The following is a 17,238-nucleotide window of genomic DNA, read 5'->3' as shown; positions in this document are numbered from 1 at the left end:
CAGAGCAGTATCCGTGCATGTGAAGAGGGGCTCCAGGTGCTGCACACCTTTTGAGTTGGAGGTTTTGGAAACTGCCTGAAAAGGTGTTAGCAGCTATTGCCAACCAGACAGTGACTTTGCGAATGGGTGTTGATCCACATTCCCAAAGTGTTGCCATCTGTGTGGAAAGTGTGACTGTTCATGATTTCTTCTGGGAGCTTCTTTTATGAAAGCAGAGTTATGTATCAGATAGAAATAATTACGAAGGCAGGGCGGATCTCTATTTAGCAGCAGTGACAGCTAGAATATCCTTTTGGCCACAGACCCACAACCCCAGCTAAGTACAAAAATGTCATTGTTTAATTCATCTTTCCTTATTTACATACTTTAAAAACAACTTCATTGAACAATAATTTATATAACATAAAATCTGTCCCTTTAAAGTGCACAGTTCAGTGGATTATAGAATAATAATAGCCATTACCACAATTTTAGAACATGTTCACCCCCAAAATTTGTTAGCATTCATTCCTCTCCATCCTCTACTCGCTCTGCTTCCAACCTCAGACAAAACTGATTTTTCTTGCTCTACATTTGCCTGTTCTGGAATTTGATGAATGACCTTATATACTTTCGTTTTCAAGTTACAGTCATATGTGTATGGTGACCAGTGACCATAAATTCAAAGATTCTGTAATCTCATATCATTAAATGGTGGGATAAAACATATATTTGAGCCTTCATAAAAATATCAATTTTTTTTCATTTACAAAAAAGATTTTGTGGCCTGCTGTTAGATATAATAAAGGGCTAAGCTATGAAGTAAGGTTATATACACAATATCAGCTATTTATGAATTTCCTGGGGCTTTATTCATGGGGAATGTTTAACACTACACTCACTTTCATCAACTCCTAAATATTCCTGGAGTATGCCTTTTTATTAGTCTGTGTGTACTAGTATATGCAAAACAGTTTTAAGGTTAGGCAAGGGAAAATATAATTACAAAGATAAATCTTCCCTCAAAGCACTCATCACACTCTCCACACTTACATGCTTTGATTTTCCGAAAAGTCATTGCATCAATTAAAACTGTTATTCTTAAGTCTGTTCCCCATTATTCTAGAAATGAAGCCAAAACCTATTTATTTCACAATATTGAATGAGTTTTGCTTCTGCAGCAGTCAGGAAAGATGTGTCACATGAGGAAAATGCAATGTGTGGTACAAGTTGTAATTTTCAGATCTGGAGCAAATTTCCCTTCAACAATATTCTCCTAGTGTCTCTTCTAAGTTTCCTAGGACATACAAGATATTCAGTTCATTCCTTCAGTATTTATCAGGCAGCTCACATTGGCATTCAGGGCGATTTTTAATGCACAACTCTGTCTTGGGCACCGCTAAACATTCAGCATTCCTGACTTCAAATCACTAAATACTAGCTGATCATTTTCCTTCACCTTAACCCCCCAGTGATTTCATCCATTTCTAAATTTTAAGGAGGAACATTATAACTTCTACCACCTTATTTGGGGATTAATGCAAATATAAAAATTATGTAACATTCTTTCTAATTACTGTTTCAGTTAAATTCCTTTATCACATGCACTAAATGCATAATTAGTCAGGCTCGACTTACTAATACTTGTTCTGGTTCTATGCTTTTGCTTATGCTACCTTTCACTCAAAATTGCTAAGGATTGTTCTGGCACTGGTTATGCCTTCCTACCTCATAACCCTGGCTGAAGTGTAATATTGGCATCCCCCCAAATCAATGTGTCAGGGTTCAGTATAGATTTTATACAGTTGCCTTTTTTTTAGCTATTGATATGTTCTTACTTCCTTTTGCCTATATGGCTTGAAGCTTTAGTCTGCAAAAGTCAGTTATTTTAACTGTAGTTAAAAATATCCTACACATTTAGGTCCCAAAGTGATTAGGGAACTTTGGAAAACTCTATCACCTAAAAACTTCTGTGTTCTCACCATTTCTAGACCTCAGGGAAATAAGATTAATGAATGACATAATAAAACTAAAATTTGCAAAACTGAGGAATGACAGTTGCCAAAAGCTTTGCTCTTAGGTCTTGTCGTTATTTACTCCGAGTGGAATTTATAGCCTATAGCCATATGAACTGACCAGCAGATAGCTTAGATATCTGGGATCACATCCCTGTCCTTGACTCTGTTCTCCACTCCCACAGATTCATTATGACTAGTTAGTACAAAGGTTTAATGTAGTAAACCAAAGTTGAAAATTAAGAAGTTCTGTTTTTGCCTATAAATAAATCACAGGAAACTGCATGAACTTCAGTCCAGAGACCTGGCTTATTGGAAACAATATAACTGACTAGTTGGAACCTTGTTAGACAAAGAAAAGCAAACCTATCAGATACTGTTGAATACTAACAAAGCATATAAGTAACAAGGCATAGATACCTGGGTCCATGTTTCCAAAATCAGACACTATTGTCATAATTCCATGACTTGAACACATTCATTAACTGACCTATTCTCAGAAAACTCCATAAGCAGACAGTATTGTAAAGGAGATAGTTTATAGTTTGTTTGTTTGTTTCTTTGTTTTCCCCAAGAACAACACAATTCCTGAACTCAGTAAAACCTACCCAAGATTCCTAGACAAAGACTCACTGAATGTAACTATAATTTCTGCTCTCCTTTCTCTCTCTCTCATAATTTAAGTACAGAAAATTAATTGATTGTAGGATACATTTTTTTTTTGGAGGCACCGTTACTATGCAACATTATATAATTCAATGATATAGGTTCATACCTCTTGAGATGTATGTCACTACACCACACCCACCACCAAGACACTCATAATCCTCTACCATCGCCCATTGTGCCCCTCCCCCTTTCTTCAATACCCCTACCTCTCTAGTAGTTTCAATTCTGCCATCGGATTTCTAGTGTTGGTTTGGTTTTGTCTGTTTGTTGTTTTGTTTCCCTATATTATATCACACATTTGAGTGAAATCGTATAGTATGTGTTTTTCTCCTTATTTCCTTTAACATAATCCCCTCCAGTCATTAATGACAAGATTTCATCTTTATTATAGCTAGTAGTATTCTAGTGTGTGTATTTGTGTGTATAAAACTTGGTATACATTTCCAAGCATTCTTACAACTTCATACAGTTTTTTAACTACTGCTATAGTCAACATACAGAAGAGCACTATTACCCGAAATGACTCCCATACCCCTTTATAGAAAAACCCTCTCCTCACATACAAAAGATTGCTGATGTTTTGTCCCAAAATGTTATATAAATGGTATCATGCAGTGTGTAATCTTTTGTGTCTGACTGCTTTCACGTCACTTAATAGACATGAGATTTATCAGCTTTCTATAAATGCTAGTAGAATTTTATTGCATAAATTTATCATCATTTATTTATCTTTTCACCAGCACAAGAAAGTTTTCTTCCAGGTTTGGAAGATTCTGAATTTATCTACCAGAAATATTTTCCTATGAGTTTCTGTAGAGTAGAAGTTGTTTTTAATTTTACTTGGGTAAATTCATAGGAGTAGTAGTACTGAATTATCTGGTAAGTGCAGGTATAACCAACAGTCAAAAGAATTTTCCAAAGTTTCTGTTATTTTACTTCCCACAATGTTTGGAGAATGAGAAGTATATATGTACTGGCATTTGATATTCGGGCTTTTTTTTTTTTTGACATTCTGATAGGTCTAATTAGACTTTGAATTTGCTTCTTTGACCTTTTGGATGAAGATCTGTAGTTTGATATCTTTCACTATTTTTGGAAAACTCATGGCCCTCTTATCTTCAGATACATTTTCTGCATAGTTTTCTATCTTTTTGATCTCAGGCTTCTTTCTCATCACTGATGTTACAGTGTTTCCTGTTATGTACCACTAGTTGTTCTTTCCTTTCATTTCATTCTTTTGTTCCTGTTTTTCTCAGTTTGGATAATTTCTACTGACTCCATATTAACTGATATTTTTTCTTCACTCTGTTAGTGAAATCTACCAGTGAACTTATTTCTGTTAAACTTTTTTTTTTTTATTTTTCACGTTTCTATTTGCTTTTAGATTTACTCTCTGCTTTTTATGTAAGTTGCCTACCATTTCAATTAGAACTTTTAACATATTAATCGTTATTTTAATATCTGTGAGCTCCAAATCTGGGTTATCTGTGTCTAGTTCTACTAATTTTACTTTAACAATCAACTGATTTTTTTTTCTCATTGTTTTATTAAATGCTGGATATTATATGTAAAGTAGTAGCAACTAAGGTAAAAACTATAAATGGGCATATTCTGCTAAGCAATTAATATGTTGGGTAGGTAATTTGAATAAGGATTTCTGTTATAGTTGGCTTTGCTATCACCACAGTTACCTTCTTTACAACAACAGTTTTAAATTCCTCCAACATTACCTTGTTTTTAAATGGGGCAGGTTTGCTGGAGGACTTTTCTCAATGTTCCAGCTCTAAGCTCAGTGTTACACCTAACCCTACAGAATCTCTCTCCACATCCTTGTCCCTTCTTCTGTTGGAAACTGTTCTACATCTCTCTACATGTTGTTACTCAGTCCTTCTTAGCTTGTTGCTGTAGGAAGAAGATACTTCTTTTGTCCTTTCTTGTGTTGACCATTTGACTATGTCTCAGGAATTAGGTTTCCTCAGTGATAATGACTCCTGCCCATTGTTAAAAGAGCTCTAATAATACTGGGATAGGATCCTGAACTCAGGACTACTTCTATCTTTCCTCTGAGAGTTGAAAGTTCTTTTCTATCCTTTCCTTACCTTCAGTTGGTCTTTGCCTGTGTTCTGGGGATGATAGGGTTTGACACCCTCCCTCTAGTAACTTAATCCTTTTATTCCAAAAGGGAAAAGAATGAGACCCTGCACTTTTTTCCTATTGGCTGCTGCCTTTTTCTGATCTTCGATTCTGTCCCAAATTTTCTTCTGAGCTCCTGCCGGAGGTCCATGGATAAAAGCCTGTGCTTATGTTTGAACTTGCCTTACATTGGCAGCTCTCAGGGTTATATACTTTCACTCATCCTTTAGTAATTCATTAAACATTTAATCTAAATTTGTCTTACTGTCTTGTGTCTCTTCCTCTCTTGTTCTGCCTCCAGTGAGCCAGGTTTGTATCCTGTCTTTTTGGTGGCACCTGTTGCTTATTGGTCTAGGTGTTTGCCCTGCAACTTCAACTCTTTCATGGGCTTAATAAAAGGCATGATTTTGTAGATTATCTTTTCTTGTTATTAATGTGAATTTGGTGCTCCTTTCTATATCCTAAATGACAGCAGATATTATCTTTATTCTTTTCATAGCTGTCTTTTTTTTGTTGTTGTTTAAATTCCAGATTCTAAGTTATCAACACTGAAATCAAGATTTTTTTCTTTGTAAATTTTTGTGGTGTGTGTTTGTGTTGTGGTTTTGTGTTGTTTCTTGTTTCCAAGGGTTAATCCTTAGTACCGTTTTTTAGGTTGTTGAAGCAGGGAATTCTGAAAGGAGTTTGGAAAATGGAAAGTTTTTCCTGTTTGTGATAGAGAAAGTAGGTGAGTGACTATGGACTGCATTTCTGGACCCTTTAATGATTTTACTCCCTTTATTCCTTGGCATCACTGTCGTATATTGTATTTTCGCCAAAGTTTTAAATGCTTCTACAAAGCCATTAACTTGATATGTCAATGAAGTAACTGTGAAAAACTATGACTCACAAGAGAAACTTTTGAGCATGAGCTCAAAAGTCATTCTTCTCTTAAAGTCATAGCCCTCAAACAAGATAAGTAAATGTTAGATAAACAATTGTATTAGGTTCCTAGTACTACTGTAACAGATTACCACAAATCTATGTGGCTTAAAACAACAGGAATTATTTCTCCCATAGTTCTGGAGGCCAGACATGCAAAATCAAGTATTTGTCAGGGCCACATTCCCTCTGGAGGTTCCAGAAGAGAATCCTCTGTCTATTCCAGATTCTGATTATTGTCATATTCCTTAATTTTCTTAACTTGTGACCACAAAATTCAAATTTCTGCTTCCATCTCCATATAGACTTTTGCTGTGTGTGTGCTTTCTCCTCTGCTTATTGATTTTGTAAGGACAGTTACTGAATTTATGGATTGACTGGAAAGTTCAGTATCATCTAATCTCAAAATCCGTAATATACCTCTTTCTGTCAAGACCCATATTTTCCCCAAAACAAACATTTACACGTTCAGGGAATTGGGAATTTTGGGAGCTACCAGTCATTCCCTTATAGTCGAAAGGAATGAACTCTGTTGTTTTCCCTAAGCCTGTGGGCCCTCACACCAGTGCTGACTGAAGAGTTTTTTTTCAAAACCCAGTGTATTAAACTCTTACTTCATGATCTTAGTGCACAAGTGTCTATCCAAAGAGTTATCATGACTCTAATCTTATTGCCTCTATTCTTAACTAATGCAACCTACATTTTCCAGTTTCTTCTGAGGATTTTTATAGTGGACAGTACTCAGAATAATCTGAACTTGAACTTTTTCCAGTTAGTCTTTTTTTTTTTTTTAAGATTTATTTATTTATACAAGCACTGTGTACTGGAGGGTGAGAGAATTCACCAGAGCGGGGAACATAACAGGCAGACCGATGAAATACACTGCTGAGGGCAGCGGGCGCGGCAGTAGAGGTCTGTGTGCCATGTGGGACCCTCGCCTGCTGCCTGGGATCAAACCAGTGCTGCAGGGGCTGCGGGCAGCTTCGCAGCCCAGCGCTCAACCACTGTGCCACCAAGGGAGGCCTCGGGTCTTATGGAATCTTTCTGATCCTTACTCTACCTGCTTTTCCTGAGTATGTATTCTAGAGTTGTGCTCACAGTGAACTGTGTCACTACATTTTGAGCTAAGTTTTGGTTGGTTTTTCTTTTCCAAACTTTGAGTCACACATTTTCCATGTTAACTTTTCAAACAGCTTGGTATATAAAATAATAAATATATTAGATGTTGTGCTGGTTACTGTCATGTTGAAGACAATGTCTTAGAGTATTCAAGGAATTGATATGCTGGTATGTTCTGGGCCTTTTCTGATATCCTATATAATATTTATTTCAGCTTGGAAGGCAGTATGTATAATAGTTAAGCTTTAAAAGCTCCGATCTCAGGTTGTACATTTCAAAAAAACAGTTTTACAAACTAGTATGTGTGTAACCTTGGAAAAATTGCATTTCTAAATCCATTCGTAATATGTAAAATTGGGATAACAGCTTTACTTAGTTTGTTATCAATACAAAAAAAAAGGATGCACATATTAAATTCTTAGCCAGTGATTGAGAGTAATGCAAAACATTAAATTTAAAAATAGAATACCATCGTTTAGTACTAACTCTCTTAAAATTCTGTAATTACATTTGCCCACTTGTAGTATTTCAGGTTAATGGAGATGCAGTAAAACTAATATGGATGTTTCATATTATGCTAATCATTAAGTTTCATTATTTTTTCTCCTACTACAATATATAGATCTTTTCAGTGTTTACCTCTGAGACAGAGTTAGTGAGAGAATATGGATTAATGGGTAGAGAAGATATAGAAAGATGTCATAGTAGGAAGTTTCAGAATTGAAGAGTTTGATGTAAGCCTCTCCATAGAAATGTGGGACAGAGAGACTAATGAAAGTAAAGATTTTTATTTATTGAACAAGTAACAAATTTGCCTAGAACCAACCCTTGGAAGCAAGCAACCACTAAGATGCATTTGTTTTATTTAAAATTCAATATACAAATCAACCTATCCAATCTACTTGAATCTTTATGCATTGTTATTTTGAATCATGTTTTTTATCTTCCAAATTTTTCTCATGCTGTTTTTAATATTTAATGGAGGCTTCAGTCTAATGGTTATATAAGAAATATTTGCATTGTACGTCTGGTTAAGAACTGATAGATTTAGATTATATTGATAGTGTTCAGAAGTAGAAGAAATAGTTAAGCAGGCTGTTTACTAAATGCTGCAGCTCATAGTCTAGATTTTACTTAATATTTACAAAATGATCTTCATTCTTCAGAAAGTTCATTCAGTGATTTTCCCCCATTCTACACTTTTCTAAAATAACTATCCTGCTTTTCTAATCATAAACATGTTTGTGTATTTTGTTACATCAAACTTTTAAAAATTGGAACAACACAAAATTTATTTTCATTGTTCTCATGGATTTACTTTACATACATCAAATTTTCACACGTTGAACATTTCACATGTAGCTTGTTACTCTTTTCTCTTAAATCATTTTGGTTAAATGTACATGTATTTCACTGCCATTTGTAAAATTTTAATTTGGTTTTCTATTAATCCTTTCCACGTTTAGTTTACTAGTTCCCATTTTAGCTAGCAAAAAAAAAAAATACTTCTCTTAGAATCTAAGAAGTCATTTTTATAAAGGTCTGTTTGTTGAAATATCTCCTTTAGGACAGTGGATAATTTTGGCTCCTTGCTAGCTATACAAAGTACACTTGTAACTGATTTTCCCTTGCCTATTTGTAAATTAATTTTTGTACATGACCATGTTTGCTTTTGAATTGGTGACTAGGAGTTGTAGAGCAAAAATTTTTGTCCCTTTTGTTTAATATAGTTGACTTTTAAAACTATAGATTTGTGGTATTGGTGAAAATCTAGTGAATACCCTCTCTGATCAACTTTTCACATAAATTTTAAAATTACTGAGCAGACAAAGGTATATTTTAATTTTGATTAACTTCATTGAGGAAGCTGAAACATTTTTTCCCAGTGCATAATGCAGAAATACAATATGTTTGTTTTGCTTCAGAATATTTAAATATCCTCTCTGTTTAAGCTTTTAATTACAAACATTATAAAACACTTAGATTTAAGATGAATACCAGAAAGATGATTTAAATTTCATCTCTTCATCAATAAGTCACCTTACCTGGCATGTCTAGTGTCATCTATAAATTATCATCCTTATTCATCCTAAAATTGTTGGATGACGCATCTGAACACTGGATCTCTAGACTGTAATGCTATAGCATAGTTCTTTTATCAATATAATCAATTTCTTACATGTTATAAATCTATCATATATGGAGTTTAAGAAATATATATTAGAACTACATATTAGATTGTTTGCATATTTAGGCCTTTGTGAATAATGCTGTGATAAAAAAATGGGGCATGCATATATCCTTTGAGATACTGATATTGTTTCCACTTTATAGAATACAAAAATAGGACTGCTGGATCATATGATTGTTCTGTTTTTTATTTGAGAAACCCCATATCGTTTTCCAAAATATCTACACCAATTTGCATTCTTACTAGCAATGTATGAAAGTTCTGTTGCTCTGTTCCTTTGTGAATTGATGTTCTTTTCAGTGGTTTACTTTTTATCTTTGTGTATCCCTTGTGACTTCATGAAACCTAAACAAAGATTTTATAGTTATAATAGTCTACTCTAAGCTGACAAGAACTTCAATCTCATATAAAAGCCCTATACTTTACTTGTTCCTCCATTTTATGTTTTTTTTCATGTCACAACTTAGATCTTTTTATGTTATTTAAGCATAACACACCTTTGTAGTTATGTTTAATCTTTAAAACATTTTCCTACTAGTCTTTACACTGGAGTTTAAAGTGATTTGCTTTGACAAAGTGATTACCATGACAGTGTTAGGATATTGTGTAGCTGACTATATTTACTTTTGTCAGTATTTTGTTTCATATATTTTCATGTAATGCAGCTGAGGTGTTCATGAATTCCTTCAGCTTCTGTTTCTCTGAGAAAGTCTTGTTCAGTAGTGTTTCTTTCTCTCTCTGAATACTTTTAAGTATGCCATACCACTCTCTCCTGGCCTGTAAGGTATCTGGCTAGATTGATGCTTGTACACTTACCAAGTTTCCCTTATATGTGATGAAAGATTTTCTTCCTGCTTTCAAAAGTCACTCTTTGACTTTGATTTTAAGGTACCTTAGTGAAAATGTCTTTTAGTTGAATCCGTTTGGGGATCTTCACACACCTGGATGTTCTTATCTTGCTCTAGAGTTGAAAAGTTTTCTGTCATTATTCTTTAAATTTTCTGCCACTTTCTTTTCTCTTAGACTCCTATAATACATTTATAGCTTTCTTGATAACATCCCACAGATTTCATAAGTGTTCTTCACTCTTTTATAATTTCAAGAAATATATTTTCAAGTATGTTGCATATTCTTCTTTGAGCAAGTCTGATGTTAAAACTCACTGATTTTTTTTTTTTTTCACTTTCATCCACTGTATTCTTCCAAATTTCTATTTAGGTCTACTTCATTATTCCTATCTGTGAACTTATGAGTATATTTGTTATTGTTTTCCTAAGTCTGTTTAGGTTAGTGTCTGTGTTCTGTGAGGTCTCATTAACTTTCGTTAATGATTTTGATTTCATCAACAGGTAACTTGTAGACCTCATTGGTGGTGTAATATTTTCCTGCTTGTTTCTGTTTCTAGTAGCTTTGAGTTCATGCCTGTGCTACTGAGGAAGCAGTAACCTCTTTGACTTTTGTTCTGACTGGTGTATAAAGACTTTCACCTGCAGGTGACTGCACATGCTCTGGCTGGGTGCAGCATAGTAGTGTTGTCAGTGTCAGCAAGGAGTTTGAGGATCTTTGGTGGACAAGGTTATGGTTACCTGCAGACACCTGTGGATAGAGTTATTGTCAACTGTAGTAAAGAAAGCTTAGATTCTCCTTTTTGCCCATGGAGAAAATTTCTTGTTTAAGGGATCCTTCTAAATTCTGGGTGTGGTATGTAGGTAATCAGAGCACCAGTGGAGCTGGGATCCTGTGTTCAGGGATGTGCAGAACTACGAAGGCACCTGTGCCCTAGGGCATAGGCATGCTTGGCATCTGAGGTGCAAATGCATGAAAATCACCCATGAAACCTAGGTTTATGTCTCTTGGGTTCACTACAGCAACTTGGGTCCAGCAGTGACAAGGTACAGCAATAGCCAAGGACCAGGGAGCCTGGTATAGAAACCACATGGCCACAGTGATGGTGATTAAAAGCCTGATTCAGAACCCAGAGGGTGGGGTGCAAGTCTTACATTACTCAAAATGATATGACTTATTAAAAATTATGATCAAATGAGCAAAGTAACATGTCTACTTAAAAAGAAATAAAGTATTTTGAAATTTATTTCCTTGTTCCAATCAAAATTTTACCATAACACTCACAGATTTATAAAAACACTTATCCTCTTTCCATTTTTCCAAGTAATGAAAGAGTTTGCTAACATTTTTAATGTCCTATAATTAATTAGACCACCCCAGTTTTTGTGGAAATGGTTTTAAAACCAGTAAGCAGTATTGACTTGAGCCCTATGCTATACAAGTGTTTATTTAGCAGCTTTTTGCTACTCTTAAAGATTTAAATTTAACAAGGAAACTTAAATTTCCTTAGTTTTGTGTTTTCTGATACAAGCACAGCCTAGTTCCCTATTGTTACATCGCATTCAAACTTTAAATGAAGACTCTTGTTTTGGCCTTATTTATTATCTCCTCCAAGCTCTCTGCTGATTTAGTTCCAAAAGCTAACATTTTGTTTAGTGACTCTAAATAGCCAAAGTGAAGTAGTAGCTTTTTATGTGTACAGAATGTGCCTATTAAGTTTATATATGGCCAGCCAACTTACTCACTCAGATAATGATACAACTAATGTTTAAAAGTAACTTAATCCTTCTTTATAACATTTTAAAATGGCTCAATCTTAGATTTACGTGTTTATAACAAAGGTGCATGATTTCAAACATGTCCTGTGAAAGATGTTTATCATTTAACACTCTTATCCTTAGTTTCATTTTAAGTAGCAATTTTTTAGAATCAAGGAAACAAAGATTTCTAAGAATTTCCTAATATGCAGCACTGGTTTGTCTTTGCCATCTCTTCCTCGACATGTTTCCTTTATTCATTTCTGTTACTGGAATCGGATACATTCACCCTGCCTTTTCCCATCTTCTCAGATAACTAGATCTCTTGGTGAGACCAGCTCACTTCTGTCACAGTGAGTTCCTTTCTTACTGGGTATACAGGAATGAAAGCTCACTGAATACAATGACTGCATTTAACTCTTAATAACTCTTAAATCCTAGCACTCTGTCTATTGCATATAAAGCTGGAAAAATACTAAAATAAACTAAACAGTTATTAAAGTCACTGCTTGTTTTTGATTGTACATTTAGTATCATTTGCAAGCAATGAGTTCTCTTTCATGTTTATAATTAGTCTCAAGCTAATACTAAACAGAAAAAAGTAAATAGCATCACTGCTCTAAATACATACAAAAATGTTTCTAGGATATTAGAAAAGAACACTGAAATATATGGGATTATGTTTGCATTATGTAATCAACTACCATAGGTTTTCCCTTTACTGTGCACATAGTTTAAGTTATGCTAAAAGTGGTAATTATTCTGTGCCTCACGATTGATTAATAGTTAAATAAGCATAAATACAGTTAGAGTAATAGAATTACATTTGCTAAGAGTTTTTCTTACCTGTGTGGCAAATGCACATCAGTCATCAAAAATGTAAAATGAACAAAAACATAAAATATATGCCAAATAATTTAGTTGCCTTGTGTGTACAATACAACTGATTTTAGCCATTTTGTTCATGCTATGCAAAAGCCAAAGAGGTATGCTCAGATATTCTGTCCAGAAAGTATTTGCTAGTTAGCTGGCAGCCTCTAGCTTTGCATGACTTCAAAGGCTACCACATAAGGCTATTATTGGCCTCTTGTTGTGAACAATCAAGGACAAGAAGCCTTGCATTTTCATCCTCTCAAATGGATACAGTATACACCCATTTTACTTGCATGGGCAGTATTCTTGCCTGACAACCCAGTCAATGTCTGAGCACCCCAGAAGTGCTAGCACCTGCTCATTTCTCTCTGCATGCCGCTCTAATACCTGTTAATCTTTGTACTGAAGCTTTCCATTATATTGGCTGAAACACATTCATATCATGATATTCTCCCTTACCAATCCTTTTTCTTCCTTTATCATTCTTCCACAGACAATCCCATAACAGACCTCTTCCACTCATAATTTTGCATCAGCATCTAATTTTTGCATCATCCAACACAGCATATCAGAAATAAAGTATCCCTCACTACTTTACTGATAACAAGGTACACCTTTCATGGGGTGAGAGACACACAGATAATCCCTACCACAAGGTGATGACTCAGTTGCTGTAATTTTTGCAGGAGTGACTTTTGGAACTTCAGAGGATGTTTTCGTGGATGAGAATGCTCTGGTGATCATGGTGATTTAGGATTTTCAAGTAAGGGGAAATCGTGCATACTGGCACAATGGAAGTGACTAGTTGTTTTTAGTAGTACTGATGGAAAGATAATGAAAAACAGATTTTGTTTTAAAGTAAAAAAGTACAGTAAAGTCTCTTAGTCTCTTTTATAGCCTTAGTATTTTTGGCAGTTGACGATAGGAGAGCAAATAATGGTTAAACGAATATCAGGATTTATACATTTGAGCTTTAAGGACAAATGCTCAAATAAAAGGAGTCTTTTGTACCAGACTTTTTTTTGAAAAAACAGACTCTGAAACATGGCATGGTGACTTCTAGATAAACATCAAAGTATTTTTGCTCCCAAGTATCTTTTGAATCCTCACAGTTTGGAGAAGTGACCTCCATTCTCCAGAACCAAAGAAAACATCACTATCACAGAGGACACTAGAGCTATCAGTTTGGAACTCCCATCAAGACTTAACTTACCCCCTCCACACTGGCTCCAATTGGAAGGACTGTGCTTAACAAAAGTTTAATACTAGTGTAAATCACCCAGGAACATCTGGGCCTGATAAGAGAAATACTGCCCCCTAGAGTAACTACAATAATTCATTTATATTAATAGAAGTTGAGGGAGTACACATGATACTAGATTTTTAGGACTAGACAGAGATAGACTTGAGCCCATCTACTTGAGAAATATAATTTAACATCCTGACAGGTACCATAGGCTTGGTGCAAATTCTCCACTAAGTGGTTTCTAGAAACTGGGGGAAGAAAAAAACAAAACATTACTCACTATCATAAGTGAAATTAAAATGCCAGAATTGCTACCACAAATGGAAGAGGAAAGGTTTAAAGGCTCAGAGAATTTGAAATGAAATGCTGTAGTTATTATATTTTGTGAGGGGCAAAGACTCACCAGAGGATCACATTGCATGGGAAGATACAGCTAACACACGAATAATGGAGAATCTCAGTCATGTGCTGATGAGGGACACTAAGAAGTTCATGCTTGTTCTTCACTTAGAGCCAGGGGTGATGAATAGTATATGCTGTTATAATTTTGGCTCATTGATAGCAACGAGGATCATGGAGTCATGATCAATGGGATCAAAGCTATTGATGTCAGAGATCAAGGGTTTTTCAAGTCAGGGTGGCTTGACTGACAGAAACTAACCACTACCACTATTCTGGAACATACAGGTACTTGATCAGAAGGCAAAGAATTCCACAAAATAGACTATCTTCCCAGGGAGCACACTTGACAGTTAGGAATCTATATAGAAGTATGCCCATGACCATAGAACCCTACTACAGGTACAGCTGAAATGTCTTGTTGCTGGCAATGAGGTATACATACTGAACTATAGAACTCTGTATGGCCTTGTATCCCAGAAGGAAGAATGTATGTGTCTGAGACCAAGAGATGAAGAAATGGAAGAATGAGTACTATATTCAACAATTATTCTCCATGACTCACTGGAGGATTTCAGCTTCTCGTTCTCACACTTCTGGGGTCGGCAGGGCTAGGGTTCCTGGATCCTGTGAGCCTCAAGGGGGCTCTGAGACCTGGAATGCCATCACGAAGGACACACTAGACAGAACTGCTGTCACCAACAAGCAGTGATTCTTTATTTTTCTCAGCATGGTTATATAGGAATCGTGAACAAGGACATCTGTGTTTTATCGTAAGTCAGAGAAAATAAAACAACTCTGCCTCGCACGCTATGTACACGAGTCTTTGGCCTTAGCCAGACATGGCTGTCCTTGTGGACATAGGCTGTTCTAAGTTATGACCGAGGAGACTTCCAAGGACGGTACAAGTACAGGGCATTCCTCCCAGGCGGTTTGCCGTCCTGGCCCACATGAGTCTGCTCAGCCCTTTTCCTTGCCGTCCTCAGGTCACCTCTAGATCATCCTTATGCAACAGTTCCAAAATGAAATTTTTATCTATCTTAAGCAGTTATAAGCCACGTTTGTCACCTGAGTACATTTGACTGTTTTGTAGGTATCTACAGACAAGAAGTGGAATCAATTATCAGAATTATCAAGAATGATTGAGCCTGTTCAGCAGAAGGAGATGAGACTGCTTTTATATAATCATGGGAAGGAAAACTATGTTTGGAACTCAGGTGATCCCTTGCTATTTATTATCTTTCCAATGAAATGAATGATAACGCCAGGTAAGCCACTGAGACTAGTGGAGATGATAGCCAAGGGCAAAGGAGATTAGAATGGTTAGCGGAGAAGAGTGGTGAGGAGTGCCAATTACCTCCTAAGACTCACTGCAGTAGTGAGCACTGTAGTTATTTCCAGTACCTTCCTCCTTTAAAATTTTCCCTAAGAGCGGTCCCCTAGAAAATTGGAGGGGATGCTGCCAGAATGTGTACGGAATAAGGAACACTGTACATATATTAAGAAAGATCATGAGAAAGTTGGATAAATTAACTGATTATGAAGGCTGAAAGATGTAGTAGAGCCTGCATATTCTTGCCTGTTCCAGGAGTCCTTGAATGGACAATCCTTGCTCTGGCGCCCCCGTTAGGTTGCTAAGAATTTGTACTATCTGCATCATGACCTAAATCGCTCCATGCCCAAACCTGCTAATCATGTCCCTGTTATCTTTCATGGGCATGACTCTCCCCTCCTACCCCCCCAGCATAAACCTCTTGTATTCCTAACTTCATCTCAGTGTCTGCTTCTCCAGGGACACTGAATATAATAGCTATAATGAAAGTCTGTATGGATTTTAATTTCATAAATTCCAAGGACCTTTTGGAAACTAGTTTCACATACTATCCTCACTTAGGATCTGGAACTCATGTAGTTTGCTTTGTCCACCTATACCACATCCCTTCAGGAAGCAGAGGTAATAGTCTTAATTCTGATAAACCTTATATATCTATGGTCTTGAACTGGCAAGACTAAAATTCTCTTCTATTATAAAAAGTAGCTTTTGACAGAATATGCAATCTGTTCCAACATATTATTCAGTAAGATTTTGAAATGTAATTCGTCACCACCATTCATAACTAGTATTAATAATTACAGAACAATGTAGGTGAGAAGTAGGAGTAGGAGTTTTGAAGCTTTGTGAATATGATTAATATGAAAAGTGTTTTAAAAACTGGCTGATCGCAATTTTCTTATTCTTGGTAGTGTAAGTGGGTGATTTTTCTTTCTAATCCCTCCTTTTGTATTGCTTCATTTTATTAATTTAGAAAGGGCTCACCATTTTTGTTGAATTAAGGGAATTAAAATCCCTTTGAGGTCAGTCAGTTAATGTGTGATCCCAAGAGTCATAGTTAAACATTACACACACACAGCCTTAAAATAAAATATATTCCCCTACTTTGAGATAAATTCAAAATTGAGACAGGCAGGGTAGGAAGGGGCTATAGAAGGAAAGAATGTATAGCTTAATAGTAAAATACTTTTGCATGAGGGAAGTTGATAAGAACAAACTTCTGAATATAATCATAACTAAGGTATGTTTTAAAAAGTGCTGTCAGAAAAAAAGTGGTTAATTCCTATTTATATAACAAGTTTCCGTAATGACTTTCCTAAAACAAAATATTTGATCTTTCTTAAATATTTTTAGAACTATAAGTGTTAATATATTGTATTTCCAGTATATATTTAAAATATACCTTAAGTTGAGTAAAGTGATTATATTACTCATACTTGAAGACTATATATATATAACCAGCTTTCTGAGTAAGAGTGGGATTGAATTAACTACGATACTAGGCACTGTTTGTTTTGCCCACAAATAGATTTAAATTGAGGGTTCTGGAGAAGAACACCATAATTACAGAAAGAAGAAAAAGAGAAAATAAGTCTAATAATCAAATTCTCTGAGAGGCAGAGGCCACAGATATGTATGTTAATGTGAATATAAAGAAGTCATGTAATTCAACCTGCCATTAGAAAAATCAGCAGAGATACTCTATTAAATCTGTTATACAAATTCTCATTAAATAGAAAAATCAGGAAAAATTGAAG

The 17,238-nt window shown here is 35.4% G+C and overlaps 1 long non-coding RNA gene across 2 annotated transcripts in view; it reads left to right on the top strand.

The window, feature by feature from the left end:
• LOC129145276 (uncharacterized) overlaps positions 1-17,238 on the top strand; it is a 217,993-nt gene that overhangs the window by 112,213 nt on the left and 88,542 nt on the right. Inside the window, exon 4 of one of the 2 annotated variants that reach the window (XR_008550581.1) lies at positions 15,242-15,365. This is a non-coding gene — a long non-coding RNA (uncharacterized LOC129145276). Of the gene's footprint in view, positions 1-15,241; positions 16,569-17,238 lie in introns of those variants that run through there. The other variant, XR_008550580.1, reaches the window with a different exon arrangement.

Source organism: Talpa occidentalis, unplaced genomic scaffold (assembly GCF_014898055.3).
Source record: "Talpa occidentalis isolate TD23 unplaced genomic scaffold, MPIMG_talOcc4v2.1, whole genome shotgun sequence".
NCBI classification, from domain to species: domain Eukaryota; kingdom Metazoa; phylum Chordata; class Mammalia; order Eulipotyphla; family Talpidae; genus Talpa; species Talpa occidentalis.
This window is presented reverse-complemented; position numbering and strand designations above follow the sequence as displayed.